Source organism: Cervus elaphus, chromosome 17 (genome assembly GCF_910594005.1).
Source record: "Cervus elaphus chromosome 17, mCerEla1.1, whole genome shotgun sequence".
NCBI lineage: Eukaryota > Metazoa > Chordata > Mammalia > Artiodactyla > Cervidae > Cervus > Cervus elaphus.
The window spans coordinates 55,892,094-55,910,543 of record NC_057831.1 but is presented as its reverse complement, the minus strand read 5'-3'; the positions used below and the strand labels follow the sequence as shown (position 1 = coordinate 55,910,543).

The following is an 18,450-nucleotide window of genomic DNA, read 5'->3' as shown; positions in this document are numbered from 1 at the left end:
TCTGGGAGATAGTGAAGGACAAGGAAGCCTAGTGTGTTGCAGTCCGTGGGGTTGCAAAGTGCCTACCACCAAGTAGGGACTGAACAGTATATTTCTTACATGTGGTTTCATCTATTCGCCGCCAGATGGCAGTATATATTGGTTATTTAATTTCAAGGGAGGGACTTAGTATGGGAAAGGCCTCAAATACAGGAGAATCAGGGCACAGTGTAGGTGCTTTGCTGTGTGGCAAAGTTACGGAGTAGGTGATTTGGTAAATATTCAGATAATTATTGTGTTAAGTTCTGGTAGTCATGGTACCACCTTATGGCAGAGTTTCCTCCAGCTCTGGCTGGGCATGGGATTTACTCTGTAGCCTGGTCACACCATGGATGGGTCAAAAGACTCCTGCAAATCTATAGACACCTTTCTTCCCACAAATGGGATCTGATGCCTGGATGAAAGTTTTGTGGAAGGGACTAGGGGAGGCAGGATAGGGTGTGGAGGGGTTCACTTCCTCCCCTGGGTTAGATCTGCTGCAGCTGGACCTGTCCGCCTCACCATTCCTTCCCCAGGGCCATCCTTGTGCTCGCCCCAGACCCTGTGGGCTGCCCGTGGTGTGAGCTGGTCTTGGGGCCCCATCTTCTGGATGAGGGTACATGACCATATTCTGGGAGGTAAAGATAAGCTATAAAATAAATTTGGCCCAATTTGAAAGTTTGGGGGGAAGAAGCCCATTATTTTATATTTAAAAGAAATTTAGAATATTGTGTTTGAAAAGGCAAAATGTGCCTCAATTATTAGAATTAAACAAAGGTATGCAGAAAATTACAAGTTCTGTTGGTAACTTGTGGTCAGCCCTCTAGACCAGGTCCTTTTTCCTGTACCCCCGGGGAGAAAGGTTTTAGGGGAAAAGTTTGAGAAGCGGGTTCCCCTATCGTCTGGACTGTAAATTCCTGGGAGTAGGCTCCTATTTAGGTCAGGTGGGGTGCAATTCATTACTGAACCAAGGTGGGCCGGTGGCAGGGGTGGGATCCTGGTGGACTCATTGCGAGGCAGAGGGCCCCGGGGCCGTAAGGCATCCTCCTGGGTCTGTGTGGGGCCGATAACCTGCATTTCCAACAAGCTCCCAGGTGGTGCCAGCACTGCTGTCCAAGGACCACACGCTGAGAACTGAGAACTGCAGCTTTATGGTCTTAAGGAAATAAAGGCGGAAGGAGTCTTTGTTTTGCCAATGTTACTGGTTGGTCTAGGTGAGCTCTACTTAAAGGGAGAGGCCTAACACTCTAAGAACTCTGTGGCTTGGGGAATTTCTGGCAAAAGTGAGGTGGTTACCATTACCACTGGCCCCTTTTGGTGACAGATGGCATGGCCCAAACTGAGTCGGCCAAAACATAATTTTATGTTGTTCAGAAACTAATACCAGTAGTCATTGCTTCCAATTCCATTGCCAATGGGTGCAACTTTACAAGCCTGTTACGTTTCCAAAGATTCTGTTTTTCAGAATTTGCTTTGTAACAATTTTTAATTTATCTTCTTCTATCCTTCTCTGTGGGTGTTATAACAGGAGAAAGTGAAAATAAACCAAGTGTCCAATAATAAAGGGATCAGTTTGGACAACCTAAACATTTACTAATTGAGGAATAGTTGAAACAAACCCAACTGATAGTTGAAACAATGCCAGCGTTGGGCTGGTCCACTGCCTGTCTGCTCCTAGACCGGCCCCTGCCTCCCTTGCCTGCTCAGGGCACCCTAATGCTGAGGAACCCCTGTCTGGACCTGGGTGGGTCCCACCAGTGGAAGGTACTGGTGGAAGACGAGAAGGAGAGGATGAGGGAAGTCAGGGTACGGTTCCCTTTGTCTCTCTGCTTTGGACAGCGTCCTGTTCATCCTGGTAGTGGCCAGCTCTCCTCCATAGCAGGAGATGGGCAAGAGCCCCACCCCCTACGGTGTCAGCCAGAAGCATGGCGCATCCATGCTCCGGCCACTGCCCCATCTGGTTCTGTGCCTCCCCGTAGGATGGTAATGTCCTCCTGCCTTGACCATCTCTGTGTTTACCTCAGCATCTCATTTGGTTTCCCAGATCTTCCAATACCCACATAACCCACTGACTATAACGTCCTTCTGTTTGAAAGCTAGAGTTCTCATTCTTGACGGGACCTTCCCGACGACAAATAATATCCTGACCAAAGGCTTCCTAGCTAGTTATTAAGTAATATACAACAAGAGTGTTGGACTCTGTACAGATGGGTATTGTCTAACATACGTGTTGCTAATTGCTGCACGCCTGATGTAGGACACGTCATGGTGGGTGTCAGTGGTGGCTGGGGAAGCAACTTTAGCCCCTCCATCGTCTCCATCAATTTCTCTTGCCTTTCCCACCCCAGATCAGTCTGTTTACTGTGCAAAACAACTTCTAGACAAGTCTCCTGTCTTCCCTTCTAAGCTCTGAAACCCTTCTAGTATATAGATATTCTAAAACTGCCACTGGAGAAAGTATAGGGAACATATGGACCTTCACACTATTTTCAGTAATCTCATGAAAATACTCAACATCATTAACACATATGGGTGACTGTGGTTAATAAATAAGTTTAGGTGTCCCTTATGTCTGCTGAAATATGAAGGGCATTCTCTATTATTCATGTGGGTGCTATTAATCCATTCCCCATTATCAATGTAGTGGCAGGAAGTTTACTTTTAATACACCCCAAATCCTTCAGGGAGTCTCTAATTCAACAGTTGAAGACCATATCTAAAACTCTTAGAGTTAGGAATCCAGATATCACCATTCACTTATCAGTTGCTTTTGAAATGTTTTGAGGAAGTCTTGCAAATGACCACAGACAGCTCTGAAGTGAAAGAGACGTTACAGAGAGCTCGGCTAATCACATATACGCGCGTGCATGCTCAGTTGTGTCTGATTCTTTGCAACCTCATGGACTGTAGCCCACCAGGTTCCTCTGTCCGAGGAATTTCCCAGGCAAGAGTGCTGGAGTGGGAGGTCATTTCCTACCCCAGAGGATCTTCCTAACCCAGGGATCACATACACAATCTCCCTTAACACGACAGACTATCATCAATGATATGGGATTGGATGTTTACCCTGAATTCTGCTATTTGGGTAGAATCTTGCTCACTGATGAACTAATAGACCATCTCACTGGAAACCAAATCAAACCAAACCACATGTGTTCAGGGATAATGATCACAGCACAAAGACTCGGGCTCAACTGGAGACGGGGGCAGGCCATCACCTTTTGGGTGGCTTTTAGTTTCTAAGAGTATGAACAAGTGCACATTGGAGACTCTTCAGATAATACAATTTGAGATGATTTTTAAAATTTGAAGTGAAGATGATGTGTTTTCACTTAACATGTGCAGTTCTATGTCTTTTTCATGTGGGATTCGGTGGCCCCCCTCCCATCACACTCTTGACCACCCATAATCACAGTATCATCTGACATGACTCATCTCAACTCAGCTTGTTGGGCTGGTCCTCTTGACTTTGATTCAAGTTATATAGGAAGCTCAGCATCACCAATCTTTAGTAGGATATCTTCTTAAACACATCAGAGATACCCTTGGATTAGTTCGTAATTGATTTCATGTTTATAGCCACCTCAACAGAAGGACTAATCAAGAAACATGTATAAAATCATAGCTGGTTCTAGAAGAAGAGGACGAAGAATTTTAAGACCCAGTAGATAGAAGACAGTCTGTCTATCGTAATTAAGGGAGTGGGCTCTGGAGTCAAAATCTGGCTTGGCCTGTCCTAATCTGGATGACCTTGAGTAGCTTAACCTCTCAGAGTCTCAGCTTTGCCAGCCACTAGATAGGGAAACAGTGACACCGAATTGTGAAGGGTTCCTCTGAGAACCACATGGCTTACACATGTGATGGACCTCGCAGAGTGTGACTAGCAAGTAGCAGGTTCTTAACAGATGTGGGCTGCTCTCACCTTCATGGCCATCGTCTATGAGAAAATTTTTTAACCCTGGCCAAGTGACTTTTAGACACTGTGAATAGAAATGGGTGATGTTCTGACCCAATCCTCCCTGGACCCCCATGAGAATCAGGCGTGTCTCCAATGCAGGGTATGTCACTAACATTGGTAAGTAGCCTTATCTGGAAGGTGGGGGAAGTCTGGAAGATACCTGAAGCATTTAGAAAAAATGAAGTTCTGGAAATGAAGAAATTGCAGAGGCGGCGATGTGGACAGAAGTTTATATGCTACAGTCTTGTAAAGCTACTAATAATGATGCCTTTAAAAGCAAGCACAGCTCAAGGCTGGATGTTTGGAATGGACTAGTTATGGATAATTCCCAGTATTCTAGATGCCCAAACTTCAGCGACTCTTAAAGAACATCCCACTACACAACCGCTGTATATACAATATACAGGCTTCCCACTCAGGGTGGGAAGTATGGACTGGTCAGAGGACAAGAAAAAGCAGACTCTCCCGTGTTTGTAGAGGACACTGCATGTGCAGAATTTGGACGCTGATGTTCCTTTTCTTGTTCAGTCGCTCTTTATGACCCCTTGGACTGCAGCACACCAGGCTTCCCTGTCCTTCACTGTCTCCTAGAGTTTGCTCAAACTCATGTCCATTATTTCTTTGAAGTATAGTAAAAACAGTTTTACTTGAAAGAATAAGCATGGTCCTGAGGCTTCGAATATCCTTGAAAATCTGAGGATAAAACACTCTGCTAGTAACTAGGACACCAGAGGCAGAGATCTCTGCTGTATGTTAAAGGGTTCACCACTTATTCACGCATCAAATATTTCCTGAGCACCCATTTTGTGCAAGTACCAAATTCAGTTCCAGGGAGCTGAAAAGAATTCACAGTCTAGCAATGAAGATAGATGCATAAGGGAGTGCAAAAAGTATGCATTTTAAAGATGGGGACTTTCCTGGTGGTACAGTGGTTACGTATCTGCCTGGCAATGCAGGGGATGCAGGTTTGCTCCTTGGTTGGGAACTAAGATCCCACGTGCTACAGAGTGACTAAGCCTGCTGGCTGCAACTAGAGAGCCCATGTGCTGCAACCGCGGAAGCCCGTGATCTCTGGAGCCGGTGTGCTGTAACTACTGATACTGTGCACCGCAACGGAAGGTCCTGCATGACACAATGAAGATTTCGAGTGATGCAACCAAGACCCGATGCAGCCAGATAAAGAAAGAAATAATAAATATTAAAATGAAACAAAGTATGTCATGCATTGTGTTCTATAAGGCAGCAAGTGCCCAAGTAATCCTGGGAAGAGACTGGAGAAGACTTGTGGCTGAGAGTGAGCAGATAAAGGGGTTGGTGGGGGTCCAGACCACATTCCGGGGGAAGGCGACCTCTGACACTCTCTCTGAGGCCCACTCTTCTCTCTCCATGTGCACCGCCCCTGCCCTGTCCTAAGACATTATCACTTCTTTTTACCTGAGTGATTGCAAATCCTTTTGTCCACGCATCCCCCTGTGTCTTCTAAGACATTTGCCACATGGAAGTCATGGGATCTTTCTAGGCCACAAACCTGAATCTATCAGTCCCCCTGCCTAAAACTCTTCATCCTAAAGGAAATCAGTCCTGAATATTCATTGGAAGGACTGATGCTGAAGCTGAAACTCCAATACTTTGGCCACCTGATGCGAAGAACTGACTCACTATAAAAGACCCTGATGCTGGGAAAGACTGAAGGCGGGAGGAGCAGGGGACGACAGAGGATGAGATGGTTGGATGGCATCACTGACTCAATGGACATAAGTCTCCATCACGGGAGTTGGTGATGGACAGGGAGGCCTGGCGTGCTGCAGTTCATGGGCTCGCAAAGAGCTGGACACGACTGAGTGACTGAACTGAAAACTTTTCAAAGGTGTCCAAGAGCCTCAGGATTTAATAACAGAATAACGAAGATGACAATAAAAATAGCAAACTTACACAGGGTGTCCCATGTACCGGGTGTTCCGTGTGCTTTATCTGCCCAACTGCTCCTCATTATTTGTGGATTCCATAGCTGTGAATTATCTACTGTGTAAAATTAATTACAAGTCCCACACTAATACTTGCTGTGCTTCGGGGGTCATTTCTGGGCACACACAGGGTGGTGAAATATTGGAGTGGAGCTAACTGAGCTCAAAGAAGGTAATACTCAGCCTTCTTGTTTCAGTCTCACATGGTATATTGTTCAATGTGAAGACTTAGACGGGTCATGTTGTATGTTACTTGTTTTAGAACAAACAAACTTTGTTCTTTGTTCCCAAACAACAAAAGGAAAAAGAAAATAACAGCATTTTACTCAAACCTGAATGAATCTGAAAGAGATAAGACTTTGGGGATTGCCCTGTCTACTGGCTTTAATGTCTCAGGTAATAAAAACTGCAGAGGGAGACCAAATAATAGAAAATTTAGTGGAAAGTGGAAAGAATAGACTTTCTTCCCAAAACATAAAAAAGAGAAGAGCTTACCTGTTGCGGAGATTGTCCATTAGGTTTTTCTAGACATTTAACTTCTCTTCCTGCAACTGAAAAAAAAAAAAAAAACCAGTTGAAAACAGGCCTGCCAGTTGCCTCCTTTCCACAGCCAAGATGCATCTTGAAAGTGACAGCAGAAAGCATTTCCCGAGAGAGACGTAGGTAGTGATGTGGGGGAAAGGATTCCTGGCCTGGATCAGTGACTCCAGGCAGACAAGGGCTTTGAAATTTACCAGGCCTGAGTTTGCAGCCCAGCTCCCAAAGCTGAATTAACAATCAATTAAAGCCCAATTAATCATTTACCCAAATATCAGTGTTTCATCTATCAAATATGGTTGTAGTGAGATTTAAACTGCACAACAGGAAAGCTGTTGAGAAAAACTTACGTAACTGAAGGAATGAGATTTTAGATAAAAGCACTCACCAAGTGACCAGAGTGAAAAATAAAACTAAACCCAATGCCAAGACACATCACTGTGATATTTCAGAAGTGAGGTAAAAGCAAAGCTCCTATAGGCTTCTACAAAGAGAAAACTGACCATATACAAAGAGCTGGGGCTCAGAACGGCTTTAGACTTCTTAAATGCACACACAGGGCCGTGCTGTGCCCAGCCGCTTATCGTGTCCGACTCTTTATGACCCCACGGACTAAAGGAGGCCGGGCTTCCTTGTACTTCACCATCTCCCAGAGTTTTCTCAAACTCATGCCCATTGAGTCGGTGATGCCATCCAACCATCTCATCCTGTCGCCCCCTTCTCTCCTGCCTTCAATCTTTCCCAGCATCAGGGTCTTTTCCAATGACTCGGCTCTTCACATCAGGTGGCCAAAGTATTGGAGCTTCAGCTTCAGCATCAGTCCTTTCAATGAATATTTAAGGTTGATTTCCTTTAGGATGGACTGGTTTGATCTCCTACACATTATTCTAAATTTGTCCAAACTACCAATGAAATGAGATGGTACAATAAAGACATTTTCAGATAAGAAAAGTCTCAAAAATTTTTACCATCCCTTCCTGGAAAGGAGTCTATTAGAAGATGTAATAAACAAATGAGGAAGTAAACCAAGAGGGGAAGGCAAGGAATATAAGATATAGGACATTAAACACAGGAGAAAGACAAAAGGAATCCCTAGGACGATCGCCATGGAGATTCCAGAATCCCAGCACTGTGCACAACCCGGAGGAAGCTCATTCCCATTGCAGAAGGTAAGAAGGCTCTGGGAAGTCTTCTTTTAAGAGAAGAAATTGACAGAATCACTGAAGTATCCTACAGAGAAAAATACACATGCTAGGGAAAGAATTTGGCGTCAAATTAGTGGTAAGGATGAAGAATACTGAACAAATGGAAAAAAAAAAAACAGTCATTTGTTACCTTCAGAAAAAACCTGTGCAGGAAAGGAAATGTAGTTATAACTCTCTACTTGGCTTAGCTGTGAACCAAGCACTTATGTAGTTATAAAAAATACTTGTTATTTATCTAGCTAAAACTGGAGGTGGGTTTCGATAGGGAGGTGGGACATTCCTTATGTGTGGTGGGGCAGCAGGTGGATGTTGAACCATCTTCTTCCATAGTGGAAGATAATGTCTAAAACTGAAAAAAAAAATCATGAAATGGTAATAGAAACTCTCATTTAGAGAAACTGAGGCAAATAACCAAAATAACGAGCTAAAGAAGTGATTCCCTTTGAGGAAAGAAAGATGTGCTCATAAGCGGGCGGTCTGGGCTTCATCTGGAAATTTGGGGACCAATCTAGTCCTAAGCGCAAAGTCAGGAGAAAGTGTAAACTAGATGATAGCAAGCAATAACAATGATGCTTTCAAATAAAGCTGATTCCCATTCATTTATCTAGCCCACATTAATTATTTAACGCCTAGTACTGTGGAGAGAAGGGGGTGGTAGAAGATGAGATGGTTGGATTGCATCACTGACTCAATGGACACAAGTTTGAGCAAACTCCGGGAGAGAGTGAAGGACTGGGAAGCCTGGAGTGCTGCAGTCGATGGGGTCACAAAGAGCTGGGACGTGACTTGGAGACAACCATGGGCCAGGTCATGTGCTAATAACAGATGATCTAGCAAAATTAATTGCTTATAGCCTAGTGAGGTGGGCAAAACAAAAACAAGTAATTATGATCCGGTCCTGTAATAAAACTTATCGGGAAAGCATCATGAAAACGTGGGGACCAACAGTCAACCTGCCAGAATATTCTAGAGCCACACAGTCCAACCTGGTTAACTACTAGCCATATGTGGCTATTTAAATTACTAAAAATTAAATACATGAAAAGTTCAGTTCCTGGGTTACACCAGCCAGCCACATTTCAACAGCTTGAAAGCCACATGTGGCTAGTGGCTGTCATATCAGATAGTGTGGACATAGAACATTTTTCTCACTGCAGAAAGTTCTACTTGATGGGGCTGGTCTACAGGTTCCTAAATGGTGATTTTTACAGTGTTTTCAAGTGCATGGAACCCCTGAAGGGACCACATTCCATGGGTCTGTTAGGAAGTAGAGTCTTGGTGAGTTTGATATTTAACTAGTTATCTGTACATGGAGTGGAACTTTTACTCTCTTTCAATTAGAGCCACTGCTGGAACTAGAAAGGAGTCTTTATTACACATCCTGATACTGTTTGGCCACAGATGTTGGGGGCAAATACTGATGGTGACTAATAGTTTTTGAGTCTTTGGGAAAGCACTTTTGTGTAGCAAAAAGAGGGGAGAGTTCTGGCGAACTCAGAAACTCCTGAGTTGGAACTTTTGCCCCATGAATTAGCTGTGTGGCCTTGAACAAACCTCTCAATCTCTCTGGGCCTTTGTTTATTCAGACGTGAGGTATACAGATAATGCAAGAATCAGGATAAGCAGGTGCAGAAGCACAGAAATGGCAGCTGCCATTCTTCTCACTGTTCGGAATCTACATGGGAGGAGGGACTCTCAGTAGAGAAGAGGGTCTCCTCATCTCTCATTTCTTCTCATCACCACCCTGATTTCTGGCTTTTTCAAAAAGCTCTCTCTTTGACCAGGAACTTTAGTAACTATATCAGGAAGAGGAATTTAAGTTCAAGAAGGCAAAGGGAAGAAAGAAGGGGCAAGGGCACTGACATTCACCCAAAGCCCAGGACACGCCAGCCTGGCCTGCCCATTGTTCTGGAAACCCTCCCAGGGTCCCAAAGCTCAAGCGGATGAGACGGTGGCTGGAGGGGATGAGGCTGGCAGGTGGGGACACATCAACTCCCAGGAGTCAGGTAGGGGGCGCTGTGGACGCCACGCTCAGGGCCTGACTTGATGGGGTTCCCACGTCATCATAACAACCAGTGGCCACATGTGGCACTCACAGTGGCCCGAGAGTAGATGGCCGAGGACAACAGAACCAGCGTGTAACCTACCCACAGACTGGCTTTTACTCAGCATTTATGCCATACAGCCCACCCCGGGGTACTTCTCTAACTTCCATGAGAAGAAAAACCAACTTTCTTCCCAAGTGGAGTTAAATTCTAAATATGATAAGCCTCAATTGGCACCAACCCTGGTTGCCAGAATTAACTTTTCCTTGTAATTTGTAAATGCATTCAGGCTTGTTGTGGGGTTTTCTTTTACGGGTCTGCCCCCACCCCCACCTCTAAGCAGGGCCAATATCTGAATAGAACCAAAAGACCTCCAGCTGGGCTCCTTTCTCCCAACAAGCTTTGCAAGCTTTGCGGCATCTTCCTTGGATACGGTTCAGCTGGGGGCCTTCCCTGTATTCCAGGAGGAATTTCTGCATCCTCACAGAGGGGCCCTTTGTTGTCTGAGGTTGTGAGAAGTTAACCACTACTCTGCACACGGAAATATCTTTTCCCTCTGTGAAGCAATGATCAAAGAAGAATGCCATTTAAACCAAGGAAAAACAAAACTGTGATTTATCTCTAGAATCTCTATGGGAAAAAAGAAAGGCCCTAATTACTTCAGTAACACATGACCAACTGCAGTAGAAAGTGTAAAATTCACTCATCTATTGATGGATTTTAAAGTTTAGTCCTTGGTACAAAGTCTAAGTGCTTTTTTAAAAAGCATACAAACATTTTTTTCCCCCTTTTGCAGCTGCTCTGCTCACAAATACCTCCAATCTTTTTCAAATGCTTTAAGAATTTTTTCACTAAAAATATATTTGTATGTGTACATATTTATATATAAAATAGATATAATTACACAGACACATGCACAAATACATAGAAGCACACAAAGTTTAGGAAAAGTGTGGGAAGAAGCCTTAGTCAAGGAACCTAACCTGGGTTAGGGGCTCAGTTTTTCTCAGGATTTATTTTAGTTTATGTCCACTTGCATATCCATTTTACACAATATATATAGACAACTTCATGTATTGCTTTTTTTCCCTTTAACATATTTTGAGCCTTTTCCATGACAATCCATAATGTCCATAATGATTGTTTTAAATGGCTGCAAATTATTCCAATTAATTATGCCAGTTAACCATTTCTCTCTATTGCTTAACACTTCTGGAACTTTCCATCTTTGTTAAAGTCACCCTTCTTGCCATTTCCAAGTTCCAAGTCTATGGTGCCAACCATAAGCTTTATATAATTGTAACAAGTGACCTGATTTCGATTTTCTTTGCCTTTCCATTTCTGAATTTTCTTCTGACACAAAGTAAAGATCTATAGGACCAAGCTGTTCAGAGACAGCCAGGAGGCTGTTTCTCCATCACAAATCAGGCAATGCTGCATCCACAAGGCATCATCACTCTTCAGAGCTTTGTCCAGGTGAAAGCAAGGTAAACCTGCCCAGACATCACCTATCCAGGCAGAAATCCTCTTTTCCCAAACAGTTAAAAACCCCGCACAGTAGATGCCAGGGAATCAGACCTGAATCCTTGTTTAGTTGCTAAGTTGTATCTGACTCGTTGTGACTCCATGGACTGTAGCCGGCCAGGCACTTCTGTCCATAGCATTTCCCAGGCGAGGATACTAGAGTGGGTTGCCATTTCCCTCTCCAGGGTCTCCTCCTGACCCAAGGACCCTCATCTCTTGCTTGGCAGGCAGTGGATTCTTTGCCACCAAGCCACCCGTGAAGCCTGACCTGTATTCTTAACTTCTATTAATTTTCTCTTTTTTCTCTCTTTGCAGCACAAGCTCTTCCCCGGTGGAGGTCACAATGCGTGTCCCTCTTAACAGCACGGGCCCCAGGAGAGATGGCTGTAAGCCATCCCGTACACCAGTTCACGCCAATGCCCTTTGGATATTACTTTTTCTATTTAAGTCTGATTCTGTCTCAGTTGCCTCACAGATGTGGCATAAGAGATGTGTCTCAGATGTACACGCTGTCTCTCACGCTTTCATTTGCCAAAGGCAAGCAAGGGGGGATGGAACAGGAGGCAGGGCCGGGGGGCCAAGTCACCACAGTTGTGGGGCTGGCAGATCATTTGTGAACGGGAGCTCAGGGAAGTTGGGGGCACAGGACTCTTTACTAGGCCCTGGGGATGGCAGTGTAGTTACTCAACAGATGTTCAAAACCCAAACTTGGGCTCCAGATCGGAGGCAAGACTGAGTGTGTGAGTGTGTGTGTGTGTGTGTTGTGGTAGTGATGGTATCTGACACTTGAACTTCCAGTTTGAGTTTGGTACTTGACGTTCATTATTTTGTCTTCTTCCCATAAATTGGAAATATGCATTACTAGTTCCATCTTATGAATATAGAGAATGGTTTAGCAAGCTTAACTAACTCATGTAAGGCTACACAACTAGCAAATGGTGGAGCTGGGATTCAGAAAGTTTTTAATTTATATCATGGAGTCTTCCTTATGACAGGATTTATGTCATAAAGCTTATTATCATGGGGGCAAGTAGGGAGTATGGGAACATGGGATACAGGAGATCAACTAACCCAAGCTTCTCATTCATGGAGGGCCTCAATGTAGACTCTTGACCACTATCTCCAAATATACAGCCAGAGCTACACGGACGGGACTGAAAGAAGACAATATTTATCACACAGCTTTGAACTTCAGCCCCATGTTTCCATAGTAAATTTCCTGCAGGTCTCAATGAACTAATACTTTCCATACAAATAGGAAAATCTTATCACCTTTATGCATGTATGCAATATTGCAGATCTATACATGAAAGCTTTTAAAATATTCTCTAATTTTATTATCCCATTCTGTCATTATTTTACTGCTTTAATATACCAAGAGCCTTGAAGAGAACAATGAAAAAGTAATCCAGACCTCTTTCAACCTCTGAACGACTTGATCTGACATTATGGCTGTTCTAGAAAAATCAGGCTGCGTATTTACCCTAAGTCAGACTTACGTGGAATTATTTCAGGGAAATTTTCAGAGCTGAAAGGTTCAGCTCTCATCTATCTCTTGTGGGGACTTCACTGTTTGTGATTCTGTAAATATCTGCATCTTAAGAACCTTAAGAGCTGTTAACCATGGATTATATACTTGGTATTGGCATAGTGAAAAACCTGGCTTAAAACTCAGTATTAAAAAAACTAAGATCATGGCATCAGATTCCACCACTTCATGGCCAATAGAAAGGGAAGAGGTAGAAGCAGTGATAGATTTCCTCTTCTTGGTCTCTAAAATCACTGTGGATGGTGACCACACCATGAAATTAGATGATTTTTTCTTGGCAGGAAAGCTATGACAAACCTAGAGTGTGTTAAAAAGCAAAGACATCACTTTGCCAACAAAGGTCCATATAGTCAAGGCTATGGTCTTTCCAGTAGTCATGTACAGATGTGAGAGTTGGACAATAAAGAAGTCAGAGCACCAAAGTATTGACGCTTTCAAACTGTGGTGCTGGAGAAGACTCTTGAGAGTCCCTTGGACAGCAAGGAGATCAAACCAGTCAATATTAAAGGAAACCAACCCTGAATACTCTTTGGAAGGACTGATGCTGAAACTGAAGCTCTAATACTTTGGCCATCTGATGCGAACAGCTGACTTATCGGAAAAGACCCTCATGCTTGGGAAGATTGAAGGCAGAAGGAGAAGAGAGTGACAGAGGATGAGATAGTTGGCTGGCATCACTGATTCAGTGGACATGAATTTGGGCAAAACTCTGGGAGATGGTGAGGGACAGGGAAGCCTGGCATGCTGCTGTCCACGGGGTTGAGAAGAGTCGGACAAGACTTGGCGAATGAACAACAACACTGACATAGGTAAGCAATCAATCACCAGTAGCTGTTGTTATGATGCTATTGGTCCTTCAGCTCCTGGCCAAGGATTCTGCAGCAAGAGCCCATCACTCCCTGCCCCAAGCTGGCCAGCCATGCCATGACTAACTGAGATGCCATGTATTAAAAGACGGACTTGAACACGTCAATTAAGTTGTCCTGGGACTTCCCTGGTGGCCCAGTGGTTAAGAATTCATCTTCCAATACACAGGACACGAGTTTGATTCCTGGTTGAGCAGATCCCCTGGAGTAGGAAACGGCAACCCACTCCAGTATTTCTGCCTGGAAAATTCCACGGACAGAGGAGCCTGGTGGGCTACAGTCCATGGGGTCATAAAGAGTCGGACACGGTTGAGCACGTGTGCCATCCATCCTTATGGAGAACTAAGATCCCAGATGCTCCAGGTGTACTAAGCCCACGTGCCGCAACTACTGAGCCTGCTACGCTCCACAACTAGAGAGGAGGCTACACGCCACACCAAAGAGCCGGCATGCAGCAATGAAGATCTCATGTTCGGCAACTCAGACTTGGGGCAGACAAATAAATAATTACATAGATATTAAAAAAAAATTAAGTGTCCCTGGCTAGTGAAAGTAAAAGTTGCTCAGTTGTGTCCGACTCTGTGCAACCCCATGGACGGTCCATGGAATTCTCCGGGCCAGAATACTGGAGTGGGTAGCCTTTCCCTTCTCCAGGGGATCTTCCCAACTCAGAGATCAAACCCAGGTCTCCTGAGTTGCAGGCAGATTCTTTACCAGCTGTCCCTGGCTAAATGTCTCCCATTTTACAGTGAGATCTGTGAAGTGTTACTGACACTCTGGTTAAGTTCTTAGTCTTAGCAGAGAAACAGTAAGAACAAAGAAATAGCTATTAAACTGCTATGAATAAAGATTAAAGTTAGAAACACAACATTTTGCAGTGGGAAGCCCTGAGAAAAATTACTCTAGCCCACATGTATTATGGATTGGGACCTGCAGCCCTGAGAGGCTAAGTGATGCCCAGCAATAATTTTTCTAAACCATTCTGCTGTCCTTGTAGAGGTCTACAGTAAGTTACCTGATTTTGCTACATAAAGTTTTCTTGGAATACACCTATGTCGATTCATTTAGGAGTTGTCTCTGGCTGCTTTCAAGTTACACAGCAGTGTTGCGTAGTGGTGACAGACACTGTATGACCCACAAATCCTAAAATATCTACTTACTTTCTGGCCCTCTATGAAGTGCTGACTCTAGCTCCAAAGGATGAACAAAGTATATGAGGAGGAACCAAAGCATGCCAGAATCATGTGAGTGAACGTGGAAGCAGGTCTCTGGAGGCTGGCCAGTGGGCACCCGAGTGAGCTCAGAAGTGGCTTCTCCAGCTTGCATGCAGCCTGGAGATGACCACGGCTCTGGCCAACAGCTGGACTATAACCCCAAGAGAGACCTTGAACCAGAGGTGCCCTGTTAAATTGTGCTTGGGTTCCTGGGAGATAACAAATGTTTGCTGTTTTAAGCTACTAATTGGCGGGGGCGGGAGGCGATTACTGTGTTACACGGCAATAGATAACTAATATAATTGTAGCCCTGGTGGTGGAGAACCTGCCTGCCAATGCAGGAGACATCAGAGACACAGGTTTGATCCCTGGGTGGAGAAGACCCCCTGGAGGAGGGCATGGCAACCCACTCCAGTATTCCTGTCTGGAGATCCCATGGACAGAGGAGTCTGGTAGGTAACAGTCCATACGGTTGCAAAGAGTTAGACATGACTAAAGTGTCTTAGCATGCATGCATGCAGCGGGGCTCACCTTTTCAAGGTGAGTGAAATTCTGCCTCCCAGGTTTAAGGCCCACTGTGATCTGCTCTGTGGAGCTTTGTGAACCCCTGGTCCCCAAGTCCAGTGGAAGCATCTGTGCCGACTCTTACGCAGACTCTATCCCTTGGTCTCGTGGTCAGTAACACAGATGTCTGTCTCTCTGGCTGGTGCTGTGGCTTATTCAGTTTTGTAACCACAAAATCTAATTTACTACCTATTATTCATAATGGCATAATAATATTATTAATAAATAGTGATAATATTGAGTGCTTACTATGCATTGAGCACTTTATGTGCATTATCTCATTTAACCCTTATAACAGCCCTCATAATATCTCCAAGATATTATTCCAAGGAGATATTATTCTTAAGCCCATTTAATAGGGGAGAAAACACAAGTTACACAATTGCCTTTTATCCTCTAGTGAACAAGTAGGAGAACCAAGATTTGAGCTCTGACTGCCCCTGAAGCTGCCACACTCTATCAACTGAGACCCTAAATCCCAGGATATGGGGCTCCAGGGTAGGCACTGCCACATTTACCTTCCACACTTAAGGGTTGGCATGCTGTAGCTAAGACTCAGCACAGCCAAATAAATAAGTATTAAAAAAAAAAAAGAGAGAAAAAACTACTGACTTTTAGTTCACAGCAAATATAGAATCAGAATGAAATGATTTCCCACTCTTTGTCCAGGCACCCATGGCAGACCTAAAGGAGGTCAGGAAAACAAGCAGAAGTGGAGAGGGCAGAGCCTGAGGAAGGGGAAAGGGACGCTGGAACCAGCTCCTGACACCCCTTTCCCACTTCCTGTTCCTCCACCTCCTGCTCTTGGAATCACCGTGGCTGCACACCCCCACCCCATCTGCAAAAACCCCCCACACAGTGGTGGGATAATGAGGAGAAATCCTCAATGCTTTCACACTTTGGGAGTTCTTACTGGACTGCCCTGAGCTCTCTCCTCCCTGGAAAGCCCTCTTCATGTTGTCTAGCTGACTGACTTCTCACTCCATCTTGGCCTCTTCCAGAAAGGAGAGCACCTTGGATCCCCTGGGCTATGCTGGTCGTCCTGGTTCTGAACTCCCACAGGACCTGCTGCACCCTTCATACAAGAGTCGTAATTTTTTGCAGTTGCATCCTTGGTGTGTAGAAAAGTGCTTGACATACATTTGACTGATTTTAGATGAATAAAGGAAAGAATTTTTACCTGTTTCTAGGCTGTTCTGTGCTAGAATGTAAATTCCCTAAGAAAACTGTCTGGTGCTCAATCCAGCACCAGGCATGCAGTGGGAGCTCAATAATATTTAACCAGCTGGCCCTAAATGTCTGGCCTTATACTAATAGATTCAGAGCAGTAGGTCTGATTAAAGGGAACTGAGGTCAAGAAATGGCTTCAGGGTTCAGAAGACTCACCAACTGTGACCACGCTTGAATGGACTCCCAGGATCTTCCTGGACATGGGTTCTCATGATTTAAGTTCCTAGACTTCATGATGCCATTACATCAGTGTGTGCTCATCCTCTAAGAAAGTATTATCTATCTAGTCTGCTGAGACTGCAGCCAGATGATTTAAATTGTATGGTTCTTTAAATTGTATGTTTTCTTCAAAAGTTAAAAAAAAAAAAAGATTGGGTTTAAATGGGTTACCTATTTCATCTTGCTTCCTTAAATGCCACACACACACAAATACCAAAAACCAACAGAGCTTCCCTTCCAACCAACAGCAAAATCCCAGGAGACCAAAAACTTTCTCAGGATTTCCTTTAAGTGTTATTTCTGATGAGTGAGGTAAAATGGACACCACCCTCCCAAATAAAGAACTTGATGTATTTTTCATATCAAAACCAGAAAAAAAGAAGATGCTTAATAATCACTCAAAAAATGTGCACTATACTTCTCACTATTACTTAGCAATCCACTTACTTTTCTAAGGGAACTGAGAACTCTGCAGACATGGTCTGTCTCCATGAGATGCCTGTCCAAACTTGAGTCAAATATATCTTGGTCAGTTATTATTTTTATCTTTTCCACTTAAGCATTCCTAATCCTATATAAGCAATTTTCCAGAAAATAATGGGAACTTCCTTAGCTGTTTTTTTCCTTCCTTCATTTCTTTCATTAACAAATATTAGATGTCCATAAGATTAAGGTTAAAAAATTCTTCCTTCTTGGAAGGAAAGCTATGAAAAAACTAGACAGTGTATTAAAAAGCAGAGCCATCACTTTGCCAACAAAGGTCCATATAGTCAAAGCTATGATTTTTCCAGTAGTCATGTACAGATGTGAGAACTGGACATAAGGCTGAGTGCCAAAGAATTGATGCTTTTGAACTGGAGTGCTGCAGAAGACTCTTGAGAGTCCCTTGGAAAGCAAGGAGATCAAACCAGTCAATCTTAAAGAAAATCAACCCTGAATATTCATTGGAAGGACTGGTGCTGAAGCTGAAGCTCCAATGCTTTGGCCACCTGATGCAGAGAGCTGACTCATTGGAAAAGACCTTGATGCTGGGAGAGATTAAGGTCAGGAGGAGGAGGAGAAGATAGAGGATGAGATGGTTGGATGGCATCACTAACTCGATGGACATGAGTTTGAGCAAGTTCTGGGAATTGGTGATGGACAGGGAAGCCTGGCGTGCTGCAGTACATGGGGTCGCAACGAGTCGGACACGACTGAGCGACTGAACTGAACTGAACTGAACTGACAATGGGGATAATGCTGTTTCTAGCATGACTACAAGGTTTAGAGATAGGGCATACAAAGGTCCTAAAATACTGCCTCAAACATAACTAAGTGTGAAGATGGTGGCAGAGTCACTGAAAAGACTCCTTTTCTGAACACACATGGACCCTTCAGGACACTGCTTCTTCTCTTAATAGAGATGTGCTTTGCAAATGTGACTGAGTGAGTCAGAGCAAGCCAGGTCACAACAAGATTTCTGAGGTATATGCAAGATGGTTACTTGGCTTCCTCAAAGCACTATTTCATCCCTTCTCAGAAAAAAAAAAAAAAAGTGAAGGAAAACTTGTAATTGGG

The 18,450-nt window shown here is 44.0% G+C and overlaps 1 protein-coding gene across 4 annotated transcripts in view; it reads right to left on the bottom strand.

The window, feature by feature from the left end:
* C17H4orf19 (chromosome 17 C4orf19 homolog) overlaps positions 1-18,450 on the bottom strand; it is a 79,211-nt gene that overhangs the window by 14,558 nt on the left and 46,203 nt on the right. For all 4 annotated transcript variants that reach the window (XM_043871410.1, XM_043871408.1, XM_043871407.1 and 1 more), the window contains one exon: positions 6,436-6,491. The gene's annotated coding sequence lies outside the window, so the exon portion shown is untranslated. The remainder of the gene's footprint in view (positions 1-6,435; positions 6,492-18,450) is intronic.